At 44.6% G+C, this 26,916-nt stretch overlaps 1 protein-coding gene across 1 annotated transcript in view; it reads right to left on the bottom strand.

Annotated features, from left to right (window-relative positions):
* Window positions 1-11,993, bottom strand: part of LOC126202956 (vesicular glutamate transporter 2-like) — a 313,828-nt gene extending 301,835 nt beyond the window's left edge. The window contains exon 1 of the mRNA XM_049937075.1: window positions 11,866-11,993. The gene's annotated coding sequence lies outside the window, so the exon portion shown is untranslated. The remainder of the gene's footprint in view (window positions 1-11,865) is intronic.
* Between the last annotated feature and the right edge of the window lie 14,923 nt (window positions 11,994-26,916).

Raw genomic sequence — 26,916 nt, 5'->3', positions numbered from 1 at the left:
GCCGGGAGATACGGGAAGATTTCAATTAGATTACATCATGGTCAGACAGAGATTCCGAAATCAGATACTGGATTGTAAAGCGTACCCAGGAGCAGATATAGACTCAGATCACAATATAGTAGTGATGAAGAGTAGACTGAAGTTCAAGACATTAGTCAGGAAGAATCAATACGCAAAGAAGTGGGATACGGAAGTACTAAGGAATGACGAGATACGTTTGAAGTTCTCTAACGCTATAGATACAGCAATAAGGAATAGCGCAGTACAAGTACAGTTGAAGAGGAATGGACGTCTCTAAAAAGGGTCATCACAGAAGTTGGGAAGGAAAACATAGGTACAAAGAAGGTAGCTGCGAAGAAACCATGGGTAACAGAAGAAATACTTCAGTTGATTGATGAAAGAAGGAAGTAGAAACATGTTCCGGGAAAATCCGGAATACGGAAATACAAGTCGCTGAGGAATGAAATAAATAGGAAGTGCAGGGAAGCTAAAACGAAATGGCTGCAGGAAAAATGTGAAGACATCGAAAAAGATATGATTGTCGGAAGGACAGACTCAGCATACAGAAAAGTCAAAACAACCTTTGGTGACATTAAAAGCAACGGTGGTAACATTAAGAGTGCAACGGGAATTCCACTGTTAAATGCAGAGGAGAGAGCAGATAGGTGGAAAGAATACATTGAAAGCCTCTATGAGGGTGAAGATTTGTCTGATGTGATAGAAGAAGAAACAGGAGTCGATTTAGAAGAGATAGGGGATCCAGTATTAGAATCGGAATTTAAAAGAGCTTTGGAGGACTTACGGTCAAATAAGGCAGAAGGGATAGATAACATTCCATCAGAATTTCTAAAATCATTGGGGTAAGTGGCAACAAAACGACTATTCACGTTGGTGTGTAGAATATATGAGTCTGGCGACATACCATCTGACTTCCGGAAAAGCATCATCCACACAATTCCGAAGACGGCAAGAGCTGACAAGTGCGAGAATTATCGCACAATCAGCTTAACAGCTCATGCATCAAAGCTGCTTACAAGAATAATATTCAGAAGAATGGAAAAGAAAATTGAGAATGGGCTAGGTGACGATCAGTTTGGCTTTAGAAAAAGTAAAGGGGCGAGAGAGGCAATTCTGACGTTACGGCTAATAATGGAAGCAAGGCTAAAGAAAAATCAGGACACTTTCATAGGATTTGTCGACCTGGAAAAAGCGTTCGACAATATAAAATGGTGCAAGCTGTTCGAGATTCTGAAAAAAGTAGGGGTAAGCTATAGGGAGAGACGGGTCATACACAATATGTACAACAACCAAGAGGGAATAATAAGAGTGGACGATCAAGAACGAAGTGCTCGTATTAAGAAGGGTGTAAGACAAGGCTGTAACCTTTCGCCCCTACTCTTCAATCTGTACATCGAGGATGCAATGATGGAAATAAAAGAAAGGTTCAAGAGTGGAATTAAAATACAAGGTGAAAGGACATCAATGATACGATTCGCTGATGACATTGCTATCCTGAGTGAAAGTGAAGAAGAATTAAATGATCTGCTGAACGGAATGAACAGTCTAATGAGTATACAGTATGGTTTGAGAGTAAATCGGAGGAAGACGAAGGTAATGAGAAGTAGTAGAAATGAGAACAGCGAGAAACTTAACATCAGGATTGATGGTCAAGAAGTCAATGAAGTTAAGGAATTCTGCTACCTAGGCAGTAAAATAACCAATGACGGACGGAGCAAGGAGGACCTCAAAAGCAGACTCGCTATGGCGAAAACGGCATTTCTGGCCAAGAGAAGTGTACCAATATCAAATACCGGCCTTAATTTGAGGAAGAAATTTCTGAGGATGTACGTCTGGAGTACAGCATTGTATGGTAGTGAAACATGGACTGTGGGAAAACCGGAACAGAAGAGAATCGAAGCATTTGAGATGTGTTGCTATAGACGAATGTTGAAAATTAGGTGGACTGATAAGGTAAGGAATGAGGAGGTTCTACGCAGAATCGGAGAGGAAAGGAATATGTGGAAAACACTGATAAGGAGAAGGGACAGGATGATAGGGCATCTGCTAAGACATGAGGGAATGACTTCCATGGTACTAGAGGGAGCTGTAGAGGGCAAAAACTGTAGAGGAAGACAGAGATTGGAATACGTCAAGCAAATAATTGGGGACGTAGGTTGCAAGTGCTACTCTGAGATGAAGAGGTTAGCACAGGAAAGGAATTCGTGGCGGGCCGCATCAAACCAGTCAGTAGACTGATGATAAAAAAAAAGTAAGCAAAACAGTACAAACCATTTGTTTTTTTAGGTTGCATTGTGACAACCGTTTGTCACTGCAGTGAAAGTATTAATCGCCACCTTTACGAAGTACGTTAGGCAAAGAACGGTATAACTGTCTAGTCATTAAAGACACGAGTGGCGTTCAATAATTAATACAATACACTTTTTTCTTGGTCAGTTTGGGTTGCGTTTACTAGAGTAGACGCACCAAACAGCTGCTTGTAATAATTAATCTTTATTTACGATCGCCGTTTTCAATTACTTGCGGATTGCAATTTCAATGAGAACATGTATGAACGCGAATGTCATTTATATTAAACTAGCTGTACTGTGCTCACGTTCAGATTGGCTCACGTCTACATTGGCATCGCTAAATACTGGAGAAGATGTTTTAACGAGTATCATTATGTTTCCAGAATGAATTCGCTCTGCAGCGATGGTTGCGCTGATTTGAAACTTACAGGGCTATTACAAATGATTGAAGCGATTTCATAAATTCACTGTAGCTCCATTCATTGACATATGGTCACGACACACTACAGATACGTAGAAAATCTCATAAAGTTTTGTTCGGCTGAAGCCGCACTTCAGGTTTCTGCCGCCAGAGCGCTCGAGAGCGCAGTGAGACAAAATGGCGACAGGAGCCGAGAAAGCGTATGTCGTGCTTGAAATGCATTCACATCAGTCAGTCATAACAGTGCAACTTCAGGACGAAGTTCAACAAAGATCCACCTACTGACAACTCCATTCGGCGATGGTATGCGCAGTTTAAAGCTTCTGGATGCCTCTGTAAGGGGAAATCAACGGGTCGGCTTGCAGTGAGCGAAGAAACGGTTGAACGCGTGCGGGCAAGTTTCACGCGTAGCCCGCGGAAGTCGACGAATAAAGCAAGCAGGGAGCTAAACGTACCACAACCGACGGTTTGGAAAATCTTACGGAAAAGGCTAAAGCAGAAGCCTTACCGTTTACAATTGCTACAAGCCCTGACACCCGATGACAAAGTCAAACGCTTTGAATTTTCGGCGCGGTTGTAACAGCTCATGGAAGAGGATGCGTTCAGTGCGAAACTTGTTTTCAGTGATGAAGCAACATTTTTTCTTAATGGTGAAGAGAACAGACACAATGTGCGAATCTGGGTGGTAGAGAAACCTCACGCATTCGTGCAGCAAATTCGTAATTCACCAAAAGTTAACGTGTTTTGTGCAATCTCACGGTTTAAAGTTTACGGCCCCTTTTTCTTCTGCGAAAAAAACGTTACAGGACACGTGTATCTGGACATGCTGGAAAATTGGCTCATGCCACAACTGGAGACCGACAGCGCCGACTTCATCTTTCAACAGGATGGTGCTCCACCGCACTTCCATCATGATGTTCGGCATTTCTTAAACAGATGGAAAACCGATGGATCGGTCGTGGTGGAGATCATGATCAGCAATTCATGTCATGGCCTCCACGCTCTCCCGACTTAACCCCATGCGATTTCTTTCTGTGGGGTTATGTGAAAGATTCAGTGTTTAAACCTCCTCTACCAAGAAACGTGCCAGAACTGCGAGCTCGCATCAACGATGCTTTCGAACTCATTGACGGGGACATGCTGCGCCAAGTGTGGGAGGAACTTGATTATCGGCTTGATGTCTGCCGAATCACTAAAGGGGCACATATCGAACATTTGTGAATGCCTAAAAAAACTTTTTGAATTTTTGTATGTGTGTGCAAAGCATTGTGAAAATATCTCAAATAATAAAGTTACTGTAGAGCTGTGAAATCGCTTCAATCATTTGTAATAACCCTGTACTAATGGGTTAGGGAGGGTCGTGAATCGTGCTTGGGTAGCTCACTCGGTAGAACCGTGTCTGCGAAAGGCAAAGGTCCAGCGTTCCAGTTTCTGTCCGGCATACAGTTTTGATCTGCCACGATGTTGCATCTCAGTGCAGACTCCCTGCAAAGAGTGAAAGATTCATTGTGGGAACGGTCGCCTAGTCTATGACTAAGCCATCTCGGCGTAGTATCGTCTGTTCCAGGAGTGCTGGATCGGTAAGGTACGCAGGAGAACTCCTGTGGCGTTTAGAGGGTAGTGCATGAGGTGCCGGGGGAAGTAAGGCTGCTTGGATAGCTCAGGCGACAGAGCAGTTGCACGTGAAATGCGTTTCGAATCCATAATGGTATCATTTGGCACACAGGTAGAGTGAAATTCACTACTGGCTATTAAAATTGCTACACCAGGAAGACTGTAGATGATAAACAGGTATTCAAAAAATGGTTCAAATGGCTCTGAGCACTATGGGACTTAACATCTGTGGTCATCAGTCCCCTAGAACTTAGAACTACTTAAACCTAACTAACCTAAGGACATCACACACATCCAAGCCCGAGGCAGGATTCGAACCTGCGACCGTAGCATTCGCGCGGTTCCGGACTGAGCGCCTGAACCGCTAGACCACCGCGGCCAGCTAAACGGGTATTCATTGGACAAATATATTATACTAGAACTGACATGCGATTACATTTTCACGCAATTTGAGTACATAGATCCTGAGAAATCAGTACCCAGAACAACCCCCTTTAGCCGTAATAACGGCCTTGATACGCCTCGTGATTGAGTCAAACAGAGCTTGGATGGTATGTACAGGTACAGCTGCCCATGAATCTTCAACACGATACCTCAGTTCATCAACAGTAGTGACTGGCGTATTGTGACGAGCCAGTTGCTCGGCCACCATTGACCAGAGGTTTTCAGTTTCTGAGAGATCTGGAGAATGTGCTGGCCAGGGCAGCAGTCGAATATTTTCTGTATCCAGAAAGGCCCGTACAGGACCTGCAACATGCGGTCGTACATTATCCTGCTGAAATGTAGGGTTTCGCAGGGATCGAATGAAGGGTAGAGCCACGCGTCGTAACACATCTGAATTGTAACGTCCACTGTTCAAAGTGCCGTCAGTGCGAACAAGAAGTGACCGAAACGTGTAACCCATGACACCCCATACCATCACGCCGGGTGATGCGCCAGTATGGCGACAACGAATACACGCTTCCAATGTGCGTTCGCCGCGATGTCGCCAAACACGGATGAGACCATCATGTAGCTGTAAACAGAACCTGGATTCATCCGAAAAGTGACGTTTTGCCATTCGTGGACCCAGGTTCTTCGTTGAGTACACCATCGTAAGCACTCCTGTCTGTGATGCAGCGTCAAGGGTAACCGCATCCGTGGTCTCGGAGCTGATAGTCCATGCTGCTGCAAACGTCGTCGAACTGTTCGTGCTGATGGTTGTTGTCTTGCAAACTTTCCGATCTGTTGACTCAGGCATCGAGACGTGGCTGCACGATCCGTTACAGTCATGCGGATAAGATGCCTGTCATCTCGACTGCTAGTGATACGAGGTCGTTGGGATCCAGCACGGCGCTCCGTATTACCCTCCTTAACCCACCGATTCCATATTCTGCTAACAGTCATTGCATCTCCACGAACGCGAGCAGCAATGTCGCGATACGATAAACCGCAATCGCGATAGGCTACAATCCGACCTTTATCAAAGTCGGAAACGTGATGGTACGCATTTCTCCTCCCTACACGAGGCATCACAACAGCGTTTCACCAGGCAACGCTGGTCAACTGCTGTTTGTGTATGAGAAATCGGTTGCAAACTGTCCTCATGTCTGCACGCTGTAGGTGTCGCCACCGGTGCCAACCTTGTGTGAATGCTCCGAAAAGCTAATAATTTGCATATTACAGCATCTTCTTCCTGTCGGTCAAATTTCGCGTCTGTAGCACGTCATTTTCGTGTAGCAATTTTAATGGCCAGTAGTGGATATGTACTCCACGTACTAAATTCACTCAACTCTCTATATTTCAGTTTTTTGTTCCCAGTGAGTATGAAAGATTCATCGTCAGGGCTTGTATGTTTGAGTTGAGGCTTTACATCATGTCATGGAGAAGCAGTCGCACATGCGTCTTCCGTGGATTTGCGGCTCTGTCAGTACGTGGTAAAACTCATGTAGGCTGTCTGATTTTCATTTCACACATTCGTCAACACACTGATGACCGGAAACGTTGGTCGTGTGACTATGCAAGCGTACTGCTAACCAACTTCACGCAATATTTGAACGTTTAAGTAGCGCTCCGGCGTTTATAACTTGAACTGAGTTCGCGTGTGGACAATGAACAGTTACAGACTGTGTGCTGGCGAAAGGTTAATGACTAACATAATCTGTGTCGCGCTCTGGTTGGACATTGGTGAATATAAGGACATTAATAAAATATTTATTGAACGAAATTCTTGAAAACCGTCGAGCTAATAAGACTCCTCTGATGTCAAGGTCTAATCCACATCTCGATCAACCGTTTCTGCAATCGCAGATTCACGAATGAAGATTAGACGAATCGTTGGCGGTCGGGCGCCTATCTACAAAGCTGTGATTTCGACGAAGAACACATTAGAACAGCCTCCGTAGGTCTACGTGGATCGAAGATTGTGATGTAGAGGTCAGGATCGCCCAAGGAGCTATCTCTCACCTCGCGTCCGACAACAGACGGAGTTATTACGGAAAGTATCCATACAAGAGACTCTTGTAAAGATAGACTTGATGGCAGTCTTATCATGCCCCGGACCGAATATTAATTTTATTCCAATACTCGTATCGCAACTCCGGACCAAACAATATTATAGTCGAGGATTATGAGGTCATTTTACATGAAAAAGTGTATAAGTGTATTTCATGGTACCTATTTATCATCATCTCCACACCGATAGCAGGAATCGAACAGTGACTTTTATTAAGTAATTACCCCGACATCGTAAAAGCTAAGCGTGGGCGTTAGGACGTGGTTTGAAGCTCGTTCCTCCCGGATGTGAGCCCAGTATCATTACCTCCCAAGAAGACAGTTCTCTAGTTCACACACTTCTCTGTAGCGTGCTGTCCTAAAAGGCATATAAACTTCAGCATCCTTCCTGGCCCACAAAAACGTACAATTGAATTGTTAGTTTTAGAGCAAATTAAACGACAGAAACTGCTCTTCGTATAGCCCCTGGGAAAACATGGTTTTATATTGGAAAGCAACGGAGCATAAGGTACAAAATTTTCAGGTCCTGTATGGTACTGTTCCACCACGAATTACAAATGCACACCGTGTAAGTCGTGGACATGTACCTACTAACGTGATTTTTTGATTGATTTACGTTTGATTCTACGTCATTTAGTTCAATGAACTGAGGCCACATTTAACATAATTTTTAGGAAGTGGCCTGTTTTCCCGAGAGAGGATAATCCAAAACTTCATTCTTTAGTGAACTATGCTTACAGTTGCATAGTCATATCCTCATAAAACACAAAACACCTGTATAAGTAAGGGTAACAGATCAGCCGCCCCCACATAGCAACGTAGTTGCCGATGCTATCAACTGTCGTATGTGTTCTATACACCTGTCACGGGAGGAGCTGAAACCGTTAGAAATCTACTTACTCGTTGGCGTCCTTGTAAGACAAATCTGTTTTATTCTACAGGATGTGGCTATAATGAAACTTTTGCTACTTGGGACAGCCCCCACGAAAAACGTATGATCGTAGGACAATGAAATTTTGTGGAAACAATTTTAAAGACACATAGAACAGAGATGACGAACAAACAATTGAAAGAAATACATTTTATTTCCACATAAGAGGTTAACATTCGTTAATTACGTACCAGGATTGCGTCGCAGGTTACAAATATCGGTCAACGTAACTGCCATCTGCATCCACGATAGCATGAAACCGCACGAGATGTATCATCTCACAAATCTACGCAGCACTTTTTGGACGGTGGAACATGGGATGTTCAGCTACCGTGACACAGATCGTGCGCTGCTCGAAGGTCGCACATTGCATCCAGCATTTTCAGCCATGGGAACAGAAACTTCTTGAACTATTTGTGGCTCAATTGACCGTCGGCCTCAAAAATGGTTCAAATGGCTCTGAGCACTATGCGACTTAACTTCTGAGGTCATCAGTCGCCTAGAACTTAGAACTAATTGAACCTAACTAACCTAAGGACATCACACACATCCATGCCCGAGGCAGGATTCGAACCTGCGACCATAGCAGTCACTCGGCTCCAGACTGTAGCGCCTAGAACCGCACGGCCACTCCGACCGGCCGTCGGCCTCTCTGGGAGAAATTCCCTAATCGCCACTTAATTCGAACCTCAGAAAGATGTTCTTCAATCCCAGTCCCGGAGAAGAATCTCTCAGTGTTACGTTAATGCGTGATAGTCGAGAGAGCGACAGCACTATTGGTGTTGTTTTGATAACACAGCTTTACAAGCAAAGCCCTGCTCACCTCGTCCGGACCCATATTGACTGTCTGGAACCGTAATTCACACTGATGCTTGTCTTTAAAATTCACGTACCAGTACTGCCGACTAGCGGCAACTCGCGACACTAACACTACTTACTAGCAACGCGAAGTCTGCTGCGTACAGTCTGAACATCATTTCTATAAAGCTGGGTACCCACTCAGTAAATAGTTTTCCGTGTTCACTGTCTCAAGTAGTGGAAGTTTAATTATAACCACCCTGTAAACAGCTCATACATTTGTAAAACTATTTACTTAGCACCAGTTTAATGCCGAATGCGTATCTTTTAAGATACGTATTTATTTAAGTAAGCACTGCTACCTTCAGCTACGATGTTTCACTTTTCTGTTTAATTCCGACGCTTTACAAAGTAAAATTTCAAGGAGTTAAGTGACCTTTTTGAGATTTACATGTGCCTCAGTCTTTCTGCGACCGTGATACACCGACATGTAGTTAATTTAGGACAATAGCTCCCGTACGAAATTCAGTGTCCATGTCTCATGCCTGCCTATGGAAAGATTCCAAGTTGACAATTAAACTGCAGAAATTTGATAATTTTGTTAACTCAGTGTAAGACTTAAATACATGGTGACAAAAGACTTTTTCTAATTACGTAAATATAATGAAAGTGACAAAGTTCTCTGAGTATAGCTGTGCACGTTAAAGTTTTTCAGCGTTGTTCGTATAAATATTCTAGATTTGTGTATTAAATTTCATCCAAGATTTTTTTTTAAAGGTATCAAGTGTCTGATAAGACTATTACTATGCATGATATAAATAAATTACCTCCAGGACAAACTTCGCTATTTTCTGAAACCGTTGGCAGGCGATAGAATTGTATGCAGTAATATCACGTAATTGGAGAATTATTTCGAAACACGGGAAGAATGAAGGCAGTCAGCACTTTATGCAAAGGCTGAAAGCGGATACTAAACGTAAATAAGAGCAATACAATGCACTTGCATCGCGGGAGGCTCCTATCGTTTTATTCTGAGAGGTGGGGCATGGCACCAATGAAGTAGTATATTTCTTTCTCCGGCGTACTTCCTTCGTAAGGATAACAACGGCAAATTAAGGAATTTCAGTCTTACACAGAGCAGTGTGTACAATCCTTCTTCCCGAGCACGAATCGCAAATGTATGAGCTGTTTACAGGGTGGTTATAATTAAACTTCCACTACTTGAGACAGTGAACACGGAAAACTATTTACTGAGTGGGTACCCAGCTTTATAGAAATGATGTTCAGACTGTACGCAGCAGACTTCACGTTGCTAGTAAGTAGTGTTAGTGTCGCGAGTTGCCGCTAGTCGGCAGTACTGGTACGTGAATTTTAAAGACAAGCATCAGTGTGAATTACGGTTCCAGACAGTCAATATGGGTCCGGACGAGGTGAGCAGGGCTTTGCTTGTAAAGCTGTGTTATCAAAACAACACCAATAGTGCTGTCGCTCTCTCGACTATCACGCATTAACGTAACACTGAGAGATTCTTCTCCGGGACTGGGATTGAAGAACATCTTTCTGAGGTTCGAATTAAGTGGCGATTAGGGAATTTCTCCCAGAGAGGCCGACGGCCGGTCGGAGTGGCCGTGCGGTTCTAGGCGCTACAGTCTGGAGCCGAGTGACCGCTATGGTCGCAGGTTCGAATCCTGCCTCGGGCATGGATGTGTGTGATGTCCTTAGGTTAGTTAGGTTCAATTAGTTCTAAGTTCTAGGCGACTGATGACCTCAGAAGTTAAGTCGCATAGTGCTCAGAGCCATTTGAACCATTTTTGAGGCCGACGGTCAATTGAGCCACAAATAGTTCAAGAAGTTTCTGTTCCCATGGCTGAAAATGCTGGATGCACCAGGCATTCACCACCGCATTACTATTCGGCGGTTTGCAGAGAACAGATGGAGATGTTTGATAAGAAGATAGGATGAAATGTGCATATGGCATTGTTGACCGGAAGTCCCGTTCTGAGGAGTTCAGCAGCCTGATGAAAGTATTTTCATTATTTCACGTCATTTCGGTGACTCGAGCATCGATGATCAGGACAAAACACACACACACACACACACACACACACACACACACAGACCCTTGCGAAGAATATCCCAGATCCGACCAGAAGTCGAACCCAGGGCCTCGCGATCGAGCGATATCAACACTAACCACAAGCTGCTCATGTAACCGTCTAAAATATTGATGTAGTAGTTGATACGGAAACTGTAGTGCTGTATGCATTGAATAGAAACATAAATTATTACGAATGATGACTGATGGTATTACTGAAATATTTTTAAACTAAATATTTTATCGTAAATAAATGCAGCGTATTTTACAAGAATACGCTGAAACGCCTATTAGTGTTCAATTAAATCACTGCTCATAAACCACTGGAATGAGTGACAACAGTGATATAGCTGAGAGTAGCCGTCCAGAACGTCCTAAAGTAGAAGGACTAACGTTACAGGTGTGTCGTAATGAACAATGCGGAATATCGAGAACACCTGGGTACATGCAAGGGACAGCCAGGTGATCCTAACAATGCCAGGATAAGTAAATAAATAAGGTTCAAATGGTTCAAGTGGCTCTGAGCACTATGGGACTTAACATCTGAGGTCATCAGTCCCCTAGAACTTAGAACTACTTAGACCTAACTAACCTAAGGACATCACACACATCCATGCCCGAGGCAGGATTCGAACCTGCGACCGTAGCGGTCGTGCGGTTCCAGACTTCAGCGCCTAGAACCGCTCGGCTACACCGGTCGGCAATAATTAAGGAAACGTGTTTCATCCACGAAAGAAGAGGCTCATAAAAGCATCCCTTCGAGCAATTATGGTGTATTGCTCGTCCATCTGAAACCCTCACGAAGTAGCACTACTAGAGGGTACAAAGAAAGTGCGAAGAAAATAGGCCCATTTCGTCACGAGTTGGTTTAGTAAGGGCGAGGGCGTTACATCCCAAGTCGAGCCACTTAACGTATCACTTCTTCCAATATTACACCTCATGAAACGACGGCGGAGAAATTAGAGGATTTTGAGCACACTCGATGTTCCCACACGCCATTCGCGAACAGAACGGGAAAGGGGGATATTAATGATAGTATGGCAAGTATCCACCGTGAAGGACCGAAAAGTGACTTGAAGAGAATGAATGCAAAAGTAAAACAGACTGTGACGGGCAACGCACGACGGTGGACTGCCTGCTAATAACGTAGTGGAGCCAGTAGCGGTAACAAGTGCTCTCCGACGGCGGACAGCGAGTAGCTCACCTCGGTGTGAGGTGGTGCGATGCCTGCTGTCCTGAGCTGCCGCTGCCTCCGCCGCTGCCGCCGCCTGCAGACCTGCCTGGAGCCGCCGCAGACACACACTGAAGCCACCTAACCTGCCTTCGGCCGGCCGCCACTGTGCTCTGGGAGTGGGGGCCCCGTAGCGTTTTCTTGCCCGCCACTGCCGGCGGCGTCGCATCCGTCCCGTGCCGACCCACGAGTGAAACCAACACACCGCAGTACGACCACCGCCATCGTCAAGTACCTGTCAAACTGACACTCGTGTCTCCATGGTCTCAACCAGAGGTTTTCCCATTTGCACGAAAACAGGTACCAGTATTGACTTTCATAAATTCAGTGGCGTACTCAAAGGAAGCTCCCACTGACACTTGCAAACGGTCCGCAACACACGTGATCAAAAAAATGGTTCAAATGGCTCTGAGCACTATGGGACTTAACATCTATGGTCATCAGTCCCCTAGAACCTAGAACTACTTAAACCTAACTAACCTAAGGACATCACACAACACCCAGCCATCACGAGGCAGAGAAAATCCCTGACCCCGCCGGGAATCGAACCCGGGAACCCGGGCGTGGGAAGCGAGAACGCTACCGCACGACCACGAGATGCGGGCAACACACGTGAATCCGTAACTGTACTGACACTACCGGTCATTTAAATTGCAATACCAGGAGCATTATTGTTGTACATATACAGGGTGTTACAAAAAGGTACGGCCAAACTTTCAGGAAACATTCCTCACACACAAATAAAGAAAAGACGTTATGTGGACATGTGTACGGAAACGCTTAATTTCCATGTTAGAGCTCATTTTAGTTTCGTCAGTATGTACTGTATTTCCTCGATTCACAGCCAGTTGGCCCAATTGAAGGAAGGTAATGTTGATTCGGTGCTTGTGTTGACATGTGACTCATTGCTCTACAGTACTGGCATCAAGCACATCAGTACGTACCATCAACAGGTTAGGGTTCATCACGAACGTGGTTTTACAGTTAGTGCAATGTTTACAAATGCGGAGTTGGCAGATGCCCATTTGATGTATGGATTAGCACGGGGCAATAGCCGTGGCGCGGTACGTTTGAATCGAGACAGATTTCCAGAACGAAGGTGTCCCGACAGGAAGACGTTCGAAGCAATTGATCGGCGTCTTAGGGAGCACGGAACATTCCAGCCTATGACTCGCGACTGGGGAAGACCTAGAACGACGAGGACACCTGCAATGGACGAGGCAATTCTGCAGTTGACGTTAACCCTAATGTCAGCGTCAGAGAAGTTGCTGCTGTACAAGGTAACGTTGACCACGTCACTGTATGGAGAGTGCTACGGGAGAACCAGTTGTTTACGTACCATGTACAGCGTGTGCAGGCACTATCGGCAGCTGATTGGCCTCCACGGGGACGCTTCTGCGAATGGTTCATCCAACAATGTGTCAATCCTCATTTCAGTGCAAATGTTCTCTTTACGGATGAGGCTTCATTCCAACGTGATCAAATTGTAAATTTTCACAATCAACATGTGTGGGCTGACGAGAATCCGCACGCAATTGTGCAATCACGCCATCAACACAGACTTTCTGTGAACGTTTGGGCAGGTATTGTTGGTGATATCTTGATTGGGCCCCATGTTCTTCCACCTACGCTCAATGGAGCTCGTTATCATGATTTCATACGGGATACTCTACCTGTGCTGCTAGAACATGTGCCTTTACAAGTACGACACAACATGTGGTTCATGCACGATGGAGCTCCTGCACATTTCAGTCGAAGTGTTCGTACGCTTCTCAACAACAGATTCGGTGACCGATGGATTGGTAGAGGCGGACCAATTCCATGGCCTCCACGCTCTCCTGACTCCAACCCTCTTGACTTTCATTTATGCGGGCATTTGAAAGCTCTTGGCTACGCAACCCCGGTACCAAATGTAGAGACTCTTCGTGCTCGTATTGTGGACGGCTATGATACAATACGCCATTCTCCAGGGCTGCATCAGCGCATCAGAGATTCCATGCGACGGAGGGTGATGCATGTATCTTCGCTAACGGAGGACATTTTGAACATTTCCTGTAACAAAGCGTTTGAAGTCACGCTGGTACGTTCTGTTGCTGTGTATTTCCATTCCATGATTAATGTGATTTGAAGAGAAGTAATAAAATGAGCTCTAACATGGAAAGTAATCGTTTCCGGACACATGTCCACATAACATCTTTTCTTTTTTTGTGTGTGAGGAATGTTTCCTGCAAGTTTGGCCGTACCTTTTTGTAACACCCTGTAGATTTTAATAGTGAAACTAAATGATTAAATATACAGACAGGAAAAAATCGCAGCACCAAGAAATAGTTAATGTATAGCAGTGAAATTTCGGGAACACATTCGTCTAGGTAACATATTTGAGTGATTAACAATGCAACTGCTGCCGAATACTGTGCACCTGTCTGGTTGGAAAGTGTACATGTGAAGAAGGTAGACACAAAACTTAACGACACAATGCGCTGCATTACTGGTTATATCAAATCAACCCCATGCCACTAGTTACCTGTATTGAGTCACATCCCTTCACCTCACGTAAAGCGGAAACAAGCTCTGCTGAGGGAGGCCAAGAAAATCTCTGCATCACCCTCTCTACCGCTGCACCAGGAATTCTATCATCCGCCACAGCAACGATTGCGAGCAACAAGACCAGCAAGTGTTACTGCAAGACAACTCATTGCGGATGGTTTTGATCTAAATGAAAGCTGGAAGCATGAATGGTCAACAAAAACATTGGGAACAAGAGCCCATCACCTTGATCCCACAAAGAAGTCAAAAGCTTTTGCCCTACCGAGGAGCCTTTGGTGCCGCCTTAACAGGTTAAGGACTGGACATGGTTGTTGTAGGTACTTCAGGTACAAATGGGGCTGGATCAGTTCACCAATGTGTGAATGTAATCAAGAAGAGCAGACAATTGAACATTTAGTCCAACGCTGCCCACTTCATTCATACCCTGGAATTCGCGATGATTTGTTCACTCTCACACCCAGATTCATTAACTGGCTGAAAAACACGGACTTTAAGGTTTAATCTTGTCTGATATCATATGTACATTGTATAAAATCATTTGCCTTATATCAACTGTATATTGTACAAAATCACCATACGATTAAAATAAAAAATAAAAGATTGCAAGATCACATGTAAGCGCGAGATAAGCCATTGCAAATGTGAAATGTTGGTACATAAACAACCAGCGTAACCGCTAAAATGTTCATTGTAAGCATGCAAAGGTGCATGCATTGTGTTGTACAGGTGCTAGATGTCAGCTTGTGGAATGGAATTCCATGTCCGTTCCACTTGGACGGTCAATACAGGGACGGTTAACGCTGTGCTCGATCGGAGTCAGACCTGATGACCTAGCAGGCCAATGCAACACGTCGACACTCTGTAGAGCATGTTGGGCTAAAACAGCGGAATGTTGGCTAGCGTTATCCGGTCGGAAATCGCTCCCTGTAATTCTGTACATGAATGACAGCACAACAGGTCGAATCTCCAGATTCCTGGGTCCGTGAGATAACCAAATGAGTGCTTCTTCTGTCATACGAAATCACGCCCCAGCCCACAACTCCAGGTGTAAGTCCGAACTTGACACCACATAAGACGAAAATGGCGGTGGTCTGGGGTCAGTACAGTGCAGGCCGTCTGTCTCGGAGCTGTCCTTAGAGGAACCGATTTGTAACTGTTTGTTGTGTCACCGCTGTGCCAAATTCTTCTCAAATTGCTCCTGCATATGCAGTACGACGCGCAAGAGCCATATGCCCTTCCGGTAGTGCCACATGGTTGTCCGAGCCACCGTACATTCCCGTGACCGCTGCCAGCTATCATGTACAGTGGCTACATTCCTGCCATGTGTTTCTGCAGTATCGCAGAGGAACATCCAGATTCTTATAGCCCTATTACACGACCTCGTTCTAACTCAATTAGGTGTTCATAATGGCGTCTTTTACCTAAAAGACCTTCTTGACTGACATCAACTGCCCACATCCAATCTCTTAGATAACAAACGCTCACGACTACTGCAAGAAGTATTTAAAGCAAACCTGATTTGCAGTCTCATGGTGACGCTGCTAGAACCCTCCTATGCGACTGGCGTGACACCTGAATAGGCATCACCTTTGAGATGTAGAAACACGGCTACCAACTTTCGTTTATGTCGCACAACTGCTTCTTGGTGTAGCGATTTTTTTCCGTCAGTGTACAGGGTGCAACACTAAGTGCAACGAAGTGGTACCTCTGACAGCAACAATGGCTCCAGCCCGGTTGGGTATGGACTCCAGGATGACATACTGGAGTCTTATCCAATGCTGCTACAACTCTGTACCAGAGCACAACAATCTCAGGCGCTCCCGCTTGATGGGATACCAGTCTCTTGTCAACCCTTGACCAGACGTCTTCAATGGAAGAGCGATACGGAGAATATGTTGGCCAGGGCCATATTCGAATACCCTCTGCATCGAGATACGAGGTGTGGCTAGAAAAAAACCGGACTAGTACTGGTGAAACAATAAAACGAATGCAATAAGGCTGAAAGTCGCGTGGCCTGTCACGTGACTCTCGCTCCGCCTACTGCTCGAGTTTCATCTGCCTCCTGTTCTCAGTCTGCCGGTGGCGTCTGTTTTAAGTAGTTGACGTTTTGTCTGTGCGTCGGAAAATGTTGAGTGTACAGAAAGAACAGCGTGTTAACATCAAATTTTGTTTCAAACTAGGAAAATCTGCAAGTGAAACGTTTGTAATGTTACAACAAGTGTACGGCGATGATTGTTTATCGCGAACACAAGTGTTTGAGTGGTTTAAACGATTTAAAGATGGCCGTGAAGACACCAGTGATGACACTCGCACTGGCAGACCATTGTCAGCAAAAACTGATGCAAACATTGAAGAAATCGGTAAACTTGTTCGACACTTTCCTTGTCAACTCCTGTTAACTCAGACACTGCTCTGATTGTTAAACGGCGATCTTGTCGAACAAGTTTACCGATTTTTTCAATGTTTGCATCAGTTTTTGCTGACAATGGTCTGCCAGTGCGAGTGTCATCACTGGTGTCTTCGCGGCCATCTTTAAATCGTTTAAACCACTCAAACACTTGTGTTCGCGATAAACAATCATCGCCGTACACTTGTTGTAACATTACAAACGTTTCACTTGCAGATTTTCCTAGTTTGAAACAAAATTTGATGTTAACACGCTGTTCTTTCTGTACACTCAACATTTTCCGACGCACAGACAAAACGTCAACTACTTAAAACAGACGCCACGGGCAGACTGAGTGCAGGAGGCAGATGAAACTCGAGCAGTAGGCGGAGCGAGAGTCACGTGACAGGGCACGCGACTTTCAGCCTTATTGCATTCGTTTTATTGTTTCACCAGTACTAGTCCGGTTTTTTTCTAGCCACACCTCGTATATCAGGACAGCGCGGGCAACATACAGTTTTGCATTTTCTTGTTGAATGATAATGTTACAAAGATTTCGAACTCAAGGCACAGCCATGACGATGTTGTGTACGCAATGAGACCCCATACCATCTCGCCAGGTGTTGAGCCTGCGTAGTGAAGAAAAACGCAGCCTGCAAACGTTGGCTCTCCTGAAAGCTTCGACTCTCTGATATGTCCATCGTGATGCAGTAGACATAACTGTCATTCGTCAGAAAAGACGACATGACGGCACTCGTCTGTCCAGTGTAGTTGCTGGTCGTACCGCTGTCCGCACGTGTGTCTTTGCTAGTGTGTCAAGGGAAGCCCTAGGAATGGTCGCCATGCTCACAGTTTGTGCTGCTCTAGACGCCGCCGCAGTATCTGTGTGGATGCTTGTCTCGAAAGCCATTTTTGGACTCAGTGTACGTGACGTGGCTGGATGCCTTAGCACTACACGGGGATTAGTCGCTTGGGTTCACACATACAGAAAATGAGACGGAGTCGATATAGTTCAAGGATTTTAAAGGATGTTTTGATGAAGTCTTCCAGCTCACCTTTTTCGCCCGAGACAGGGCCAAGTAGTGTCTTGTCCTAAGCAATTGTTTCGAGCCCTTTTCCTAGTTCAGGAATGCTCAGCCTTTTTAGGTTTGAGATCTTCTACATCCTCCCCCCATGAACCATGGACCTTGCCGTTGGTGGGAAGGCTTGCGTGCCTCAACGATACAGATAGCCGTACCGTAGGTGCAACCACAACGGAGGGGTATCTGTTGAGAGGCCAGACAAACGTGTGGTTCCTAAAGAGGGGCAGCAGCCTTTTCAGTAGTTGCAGGGGCAACAGTCTGCATGATTGACTGAGCTGGCCTTGTAACATTAACAAAACGGTCTTGCTGTTGCGGTACTGCGAACGGCTGAAAGCAAGGGGAAACTACAGCCGTAATTTTTTCCGAGGACATGCAGCTTTACTGTATGGTTAAATGATGAAGGCGTCCTCTTGGGTAAAAAATTCCGGAGGTAAAATAGTCTCCCATTCGGATCTCCGGGCGGGGACTACAAAGAGGACGTCGTTATCAGGAGACAGAAAACTGGCGTACTACGGATCGGAGCGTGGAATGTCAGATCAATTAATCGGGCAGGTAGGTTAGAAAATTTAAAAAGGGAAATGGATAGGTTAAAGTTAGATATAGTGGGAATTAGTGAAGTTCGGTGGCAGGAGGAACAAGACTTCTGGTCAGGCGAATACAGAGTTATAAATAGGGGTAATGCAGGAGTAGGTTTAATAATGAATAAAAAAATAAGAGTGCGGGTAAGCTACTACAAACAGCATAGTGAACGTATTATAGTGGCCAAGATAAACACGAAGCCCATGCCTACTAACGTAGTACAAGTTTATATGCCAACTAGCTCTGCAGATGACGAAGAAATTGAACAAATGTATGATGAGATAAAAGAAATTATTCAGGTAGTGAAGGGAGATGAAAATTTAATAGTCATGAGTGACTGGAATTCGACAGTAGCAAAAGTGAGAGAAGGAAACATAGTAGGTGAATATGGATTGGGGCTAAGAAATGAAAGAGGAAGCCGTCTGTTAGAATTTTGCACAGAGCATAACTTAATCATAGCTAACACTTGGTTCAAGAATCATAAAAGAAGGTTGTATACATGGAAGAATCCTGGAGATACTAAAAGGTATCAGATAGATTATATAATGGTAAGACAGAGATTTAGGAACCAGGTTTTAAATTGTAGGACATTTCCAGGGGCAGATGTGGACTCCGGCCACAATCTATTAGTTATGAACTGTAGATTAAAACTAAAGAAATTGCAAAAAGGTGGCAATTTAGGGAGATGGGACCTGGATAAACTGACTAAACCAGAAGTTGTACAGAGTTTCAGGGACAGCATAAGGGAACAATTGACAGCAGTGGGGGAAAGAAATACAGTAGAAGACGAATGGGTAGCTCTGAGGGATGAAGTAGTGAAGGCAGCAGAGGATCAAGTAGGTAAAAAGACGAGGGCTATTAGAAATCCTTGGGTAACAGAAGAAATATTGAATTTAATTGATGAAAGGAGAAAATATAAAAATGCAGTAAATGAAGCAGGCAAAAAGGAATAAAAACCTCTCAAAAATGAGATCGACAGGAAGTGCAAAATGGCTAAGCAGGCATGGCTAGAGGACAAATGTAAGGATGTAGAGGCTTATCTCACTACGGGTAAGATCGATACAGCCTACAGGAAAATTAAAGAGACCTTTGGAGAAAAGAGAGCGACTTGTATGAATATCAAGAGCTCAGATGGAAACCCAGTTCTAAGCAAAGAAGGCAAAGCAGAAAGGTGGAAGGAGTTTATAGAGGGTCTATACAAGGGTGATGTACTTGAGGACAATATTATGGAAATGGAAGAGGATGTAGATGAAGATGAAATGGGAGATACGATACTGCGTGAAGAGTTTGACAGAGCACTGAAAGACCTAAGTCGAAACAAGGTCCCGGGAGTAGACAACATTCCATTAGAACTACTGACGGCCTTGGGAGAGCCAGTCCTGACAAAACTCTACCATCTGGTGAGCAAGATGTACGAGACAGGCGAAATACCCTCAGACTTCAAGAAGAATATAATAATTCCAATCCCAAAGAAAGCAGGTATTGACAGATATGAAAATTACCGAACTATCAGTTTAATAAGTCACGGCTGCAAAATACTAACGCGAATTCTTTACAGGCGAATGGAAAGGAAGATCAGTTTGGATTCCGTAGAAATGTTGGAACACGTGAGGCAATACTGACCTTACGAGCCGGTCGAAGTGGCCGTGCGGTTAAAGGCGCTGCAGTCTGGAACCGCAAGACCGCTACGGTCGCAGGTTCGAATCCTGCCTCGGGCATGGATGTTTGTGATGTCCTTAGGTTAGTTAGGTTTAACTAGTTCTAAGTTCTAGGGGACTAATGACCTCAGCAGTTGAGTGCCATAGTGCTCAGAGCCATTTGAACCATTTGACCTTACGACTTATCTTAGAAGAAAGATTAAGGAAAGGTAAACCTATGTTTCTAGCATTTGTAGACTTAGAGAAAGCTTTTGACAATGTTGACTGGAATACTCTCTTTCAAATTCTAAAGGTGACATGGGTAAAATACAGGCAGCGAAAGGCTATTTACAATTTGTACAGAAACCAGGTGGCAGTTATAAGAGTCCAGGGGCATGAAAGGGAAGCAGTGGCTGGGAAGGGAGTGAGGCAGGGTTGTAGCCTGTCTCCGATGTTATTCAAGCTGTATATTGAGCAAGCAGTAAAGGAAACAAAAGAAAAAATTGGAGTAGGTATTAAAATCCAGGGAGAAGAAATAATAACTTTGAGACTTCCTGGCAGATTAAAACTGTGTGCCCGACCGAGACTCGAACTCGGGACCTTTGCCTTTCGCGGGCAAGTGCTCTACCATCTGAGCTACCGAAGCAAGACTCACGACCGGTCCTCACAGCTTTACTTCAGCCAGTACCTCGTCTCCTACACAGTTTTAATCTGCCAGGAAGTTTCATATCAGCGCACACTCCGCTGCAGAGTGAAAATCTCATTCTGGAAACATCCCCCAGGCTGTGGCTAAGCCATGTCTCCGCAGTATCCTTTCTTTCAGGAGTGCTAGTTCTGCATGGTTCGCAGGAGAGCTTCTGTAAAGTTTGGAAGGTAGGAGACGAGGTACTGGCTGAAGTGAAGCTGTGAGGACCGGTCGTGAGTCGTGCTTCGGTAGCTCAGATGGTAGAGCACTTGCCCGCGAAAGGCAAAGGTCCCGAGTTCGAGTCTCGGTCGGGCACACAGTTTTAATCTGCCAGGAAGTTTCATATCAGCGCACACTCCGCTGCAGAGTGAAAATCTCATTCTGAATAACTTTGAGGTTTGCCGATGACATTGTAATTCTGTCAGGGACAGCAAAGGACTTGGAAGAGCGGTTAAATGGAATGGACAGTGTCTTGAAAGGAGGGTATAAGATGAACATTAACAAAAGCAAAACGAGGATAATGGAATGTAGTCGAATTAAGTCGGGAGATGCTGACGGAATTAGATTAGGAAATGAGACACTTAAAGTAGTAAAGGAGTTTTGCTATTTGGGGAGCAAAATAACTGATGATGGTCGAAGGAGAGAGGATATAAAATGTAGACTGGCAATGGCAAGGAAAGCGTTTCTGAATAAGAGAAATTTGTTAACATCGAGGATAGATTTAAGGGTCAGGAAGTCGTTTCTGAAAGTATTTGTATGGAGTGTAGCCATGTATGGAAGTGAAACATGGACAATAAATAGTTTGGTCAAAAAGAGAATAGAAGCTTTCGAAATGTGGTGCTACAGAAGAATGTTGAAGATTAGGTGGGTATATCACGTAACTAATGAGGAGGTATTGAATAGGATTGGGGAGAACAGAAGTTTGTGGCACAACTTGACTAGAAGAAGGGATCGGATGGTAGGACATGTCCTTAGGCATCAAGGGATCACCAATTTAGTATTGGAGGGCAGCGTGGAGCGTAAAAATCGTAGAGGGAGACCAAGATCTGAATACACTAAGCAGTTTCAGAAGGATGTAGGTTGCAGTAGGTACTGGGAGATGAAGAAGCTTGCACAGGATTGATTAGCATGGAGAGCTGCATCAAACCAGTCTCAGGACTGAAGACCACAACAACATCTTCTACATGCAGTTTAGTCCATTTGGAGATGTACTGACTTAGAAATTCATAAAGGTTTAAGCACAGAAGAACACCGTACGCAAAATTAACCATTTTACTTGTACGAAATACAGAAAATGTAATTATGTTCGAGTATAATGACTTTTCTGGAGAAAAGGAATGTACTCTGTAGGAGTCAGCATGGGTTTCGAAAAAGACGGTCGTGTGAAACCCAGCTCGCGCTATTCCTCCACGAGACTCAGAGGGCCATATACACGGGTTCACAGGTAGATGCCGTGTTTCTTGACTTCCGCAAGGTGTTCGATACAGTTCCCCACAGTCGTTTAATGAACAAAGTAAGAGCATATGGACTATCAGACCAATTGTGTAATTGGACTGAAGAGTTCCTAGATAACAGAACGCAGCATGTCATTCTCAATGGAGAGAAGTCTTCCGAAGTAAGAGTGATTTCAGGTGTGCCGCAGGGGAGTGTCGTAGGACCGTTGCTTTTCACAATATACATAAATGACCTTGTGGATGACATCGGAAGTTCACTGAGGCTTTTGGCGGATGATGCTGTGGTATATCGAGAGGTTGTAACAATGGAAAATTGTACTGAGATGAAGGAGGATCTGCAGCGAATTGACGCATGGTGCAGGGAATGGCAATTGAATCTCAATGTAGACTTGTGTAATGTGCTGCGAATACAAAGAAAGAAAGATCCCTTATCATTTAGCTACAATATAGCAGGTCAGCAACTGGAAGCAGTTAATTCCATAAATTATCTGGGAGTACGCATTAGGAGTGATTTTAAATGGAATGATCATATAAAGTTGATCGTCGGTAAAGCAGACACCAGACTGAGATTCATTGGAAGAATCCTAAGGAAATGCAATCCGAAAACAAAGGAAGTAGGTTACAATACGCTTGTTCGCCCACTGCTTGAATACTGCTCAGCAGTGTGGGATCCGTACCAGATAGGGTTGATAGAAGAGATAGAGAAGATCCAACGGAGAGCAGCGCGCTTCGTTACAGGATCATTTAGTAATCGCGAAAGCTTTACGGAGATGATAGATAAACTCCAGTAGAAGACTCTGCAGGAGAGACGCTCAGTAGCTCGGTACGGGATTTTGTTGAAGTTTAGAGAACATACCTTCACCGATGAGTCAAGCAGTATATTGCTCCCTCCTACGTACATCTCGCGAAGAGACCATGAGGATAAAATCAGAGAGATTAGAGCCCACACAGAGGTATACCGACAATCCTTCTTTCCACGAAGAATACGAGACTGGAATAGAAGGGTGAACCGATAGAGGCACTCAAGGTACCCTCCGCCACACACCGTCAGGTGGTTTGCGGAGTATGGATGTAGATGTAGACGTACATGTACATGTAGAATTTTGTGTACATCAAAAGTTGTAAGGCTGCTGCTCAGTTTACATGATATAATGTACGTGAAAAAATGTAAAATGCACGTCATGATAAACGTTAAAAATTTTTGTAAGACACTTGGCTTTGCATATGACTGTTCGAATGTGTGTGAAATCTTATGGGACTTAACTGTTAAGGTCATCAGTCCCTAAGCTTACACATTACTTAAACTAAATTACCCTAAGGACAAACACAGACACCCATGCCCGAGGGAGGACTTGAACCTCCGCCGGGACCAGCCGCACAGTCCATGACTACAGCGCCCAAGACCGTTCGGCTAGTCCCGCGCGGCTGCATATGACTGGCAAGTTTATTATAATCTGGTGAATAATTTGTCAGAGTCAACCTGACAGTCTGAATGATGAGGTTCAGTCGTTTTATTCCTACATTTAGACTGCGCTATGTTCATGGTTGAAAACGCCGCCTCACTTAGATAAACTGAGCCAAAAAACGTATGAGGACACTTTTACAATGTTAGGGTAAGTTTTTACACTCACTAATTTCCAAAAGTTATCTTCGTAGCTCTGTCTTCAGTGGTGTCAGGTTGGACTTACACTTCTTTGCAGCTTCTTGATCCCATTATGTTTGTTGATCCGACACTTCTGTCCGTATTTGAGAAAAGTGTTCCTATGGTGCGAAGTATTTAAGTGATCATTACCTCCATCGCGCATCTTGTTGTTTCGTGAAAGCTCGAAAACAGATGTTTGTGTTGCGTGCCGTTGTGTGGCCTGCCGGAGGCGGTGCTCGTTGCCCTCCCCGCACCTCCTCCTGTGCGCTCTCACCGCTCATCGCAACCCCCGCTCACAACGCGCAGAGCTACAGTTCCAGAGAATTTGACCTCACCACGAAGGAGGAAAGACCGTTGCTTAGCGCGAGCGTTAAAGGCGATGAAACGTAGGGGGCGAGGAGACAGGCGGAGACAGAGTTGTCAGATTTGCAGCCTACAAGTACCGTGGGAAACACTCTTTGTCGACAAACTGGTACTTCACATAAGCGACTCATTTAAAGAGATTTCGGACAAAGATTTTGAAATATCGATTCATAAAGCAATGGCGATCCACCGGTCGATCGCAACCCTGTGCTAGTTTAATGCACCTAGGAAACCTAAGCTGTCTCTGAAATTTCCCGAACTTTGGCCACATGCAACTAGTTCGGTAAACTATCACAGTGGGTTCCACACACACATATAAGCGTTATCTACATCTGTAGCTACATCTGCATCTGCACTTGCAACTGGATCAACTAAGTAAACGGTGCCCTTAGGATCTGACCTCTTGCTGTTCCATTCGTGGATCGCACGCGGCGATAAGATCTGCCGGTACAACTCTACACAACTCCGAATTTATCTCTTTTTACTGCCTTGGTTCTATGCACGTAATACGTATCTTGCTTCGTTCTGGAACGTGGGCTCTCTGAATTTCGTGAATAAAGTTCTTCGCGACGGGCAATTCCTTTCTTGAAATGATAATTCAATCAAGACCCTGCGCTACCGACAGGCGTTGATATACATACAGCTGAAAATGTGTACCCCGACCGGGACTCAAACCCGGGATCTCCTGCTTACATGGCAGACGCTCTATCCATCTGAGCCACCGAGGGCACAGAGGGTAGTGCGACTGCATGGACTTATCCCTTGCACACTCACAGTGGGACCCACATTCTCAACTTAATGTCCACACACTCCATTCGTAGTACCCCTGCCCATTACAATCATTACTCGTGGCAGACAATCTTACCGAGTTCCGTAAGAGTTCGGGCAATACGTTTGCATCCACACAGAAGAAGAAGGTCAATAGCCGGTTAGCCTGAACTATATGAGGATGGTATCTGTTCGTCGGTAAGTGCATCTCCCCATTCAGTCTGCTTTATCTGTTTAACTTAAGGGCTCCAGATATTCAAAGGAGTGATGAGCTAGTCAAACCAGTTTTCTTAATAATCCCGTTCGCATTTGCGCTGATGCTGGGTTACTCTCGTGGCCAGCAAGATCCACGAATCTGTCCCCGATCGTCTATGTGCGGGACTAGATCGGATGTCGGCTCCTCACAGCGCCTGCTTCCCGCATATCAAGAACCAGTTACAACAGCTGTGGGCTAGCTTGCCTCAGGAGAGCATACAACGCCTTTATACAGTCTTCTCAAGCGATTCAGCGCATGCTTTCAGGTCAGAGGTGTTGCAACGTCTTACTGATAAATGGGCTCATGTTGCCACATTCTCTGTAAATTTGACTTGGTTTTGTCATCTCCGAAATAACATGACACAGCTTCTTAGCTCGTGAAGTGTCATTTCGTTTGCTCCTCCCCTTCTGGATGCTTTATCATTTTTGTCGGACAGTGCATTTCGAATTACATCCGTTATGGCCAGTCACACTGTTTATAACAGGAACACTTCTGGGAAAGAAATCGAATCGGGTATCGTAAAAAGAAGGCTACAGATTTAGTAGACTCAGAGATGGTCAATCAAAATGTGAATATATATTTCATCATCCTCATCATCATCATCATTTAAGACTTATTATGCCTTTCAGCGTTCAGTCTGGAGCATAGTCCGTCTTATAAAATTCCTCCATGATCCCCTATTCAGTGCGAACATTGGTGCCTCTTCTGATGTTAAGCCTATTACTTCAAAATCATTCTTAACCGAATCCAGATACCATCTCCTTGGTCTACCCCGACTCCTCCTACCCTCTACTGCTGAACCCATGAGTCTCTTGGGTAACCTTGCTTCTCCCATGCGTGTAACATGACCCCACCATCTAAGCCTGTTCGCCCTGACTGCTACATCTATAGAGTTCATTCCCAGGTTTCCTTTGATTTCCTCATTGTGGACACCCTCCTGCCATTGTTCCCATCTACTAGTACCAGCAATCATCCTAGCTACTTTCATATCCGTAACCTCAACCTTATTCATAAGGTAACCTGAATCCACCCAGCTTTCGCTCCCATACAACAAACTTGGTCGAAAGATTGAACGGTGCACAGATAACTTAGTCTTGGTACTGACTTCCTTCTTGCAGAAGAGAGTAGATCGTAGTTGAGCGCTCACTGCATTAGCTTTGCTACACCTCGCTTCCAGTTCTTTCACTATGTTGCCATCCTGTAAAAATAAGCATCCTAAGTACTTGAAACCGTCCACCTGTTCTAACTTTGTTCCTCCAATTTGGCACTCACTCCGTTTATATCTCTTTCCCACTGACATTACTTTCGTTTTGGAGATGCTAATCTTCATACCATAGTCCTTACATTTCTGATATAGCTCTGAAATATTACTTTGCAAACTTTCAATCGAATCTGCCATCACAACTAAGTCATCCGCATATGCGAGACTGCCTATTTTGTGTTCACATATCTTAATCTCACCCAGCCAGTCTATTGTTTTCAACATATGATCCATAAATAATATGAACAACAGTGGAGACAGGTTGCAGCCTTGTCTTACCCCCCTGAAACTACTCTGAACTATGAACTCAATTTACCGTCAACTCTAACTGCTGCCTGACTATCTATGAAAAGACCTTTAATCG

The sequence above is a fragment of the Schistocerca nitens genome, chromosome 9, assembly GCF_023898315.1.
Source record: "Schistocerca nitens isolate TAMUIC-IGC-003100 chromosome 9, iqSchNite1.1, whole genome shotgun sequence".
In the NCBI taxonomy this organism is placed as follows: domain Eukaryota; kingdom Metazoa; phylum Arthropoda; class Insecta; order Orthoptera; family Acrididae; genus Schistocerca; species Schistocerca nitens.
Note: the sequence above shows the minus strand (reverse complement) of the source record. Positions and strands in the feature narration are given on the sequence as shown.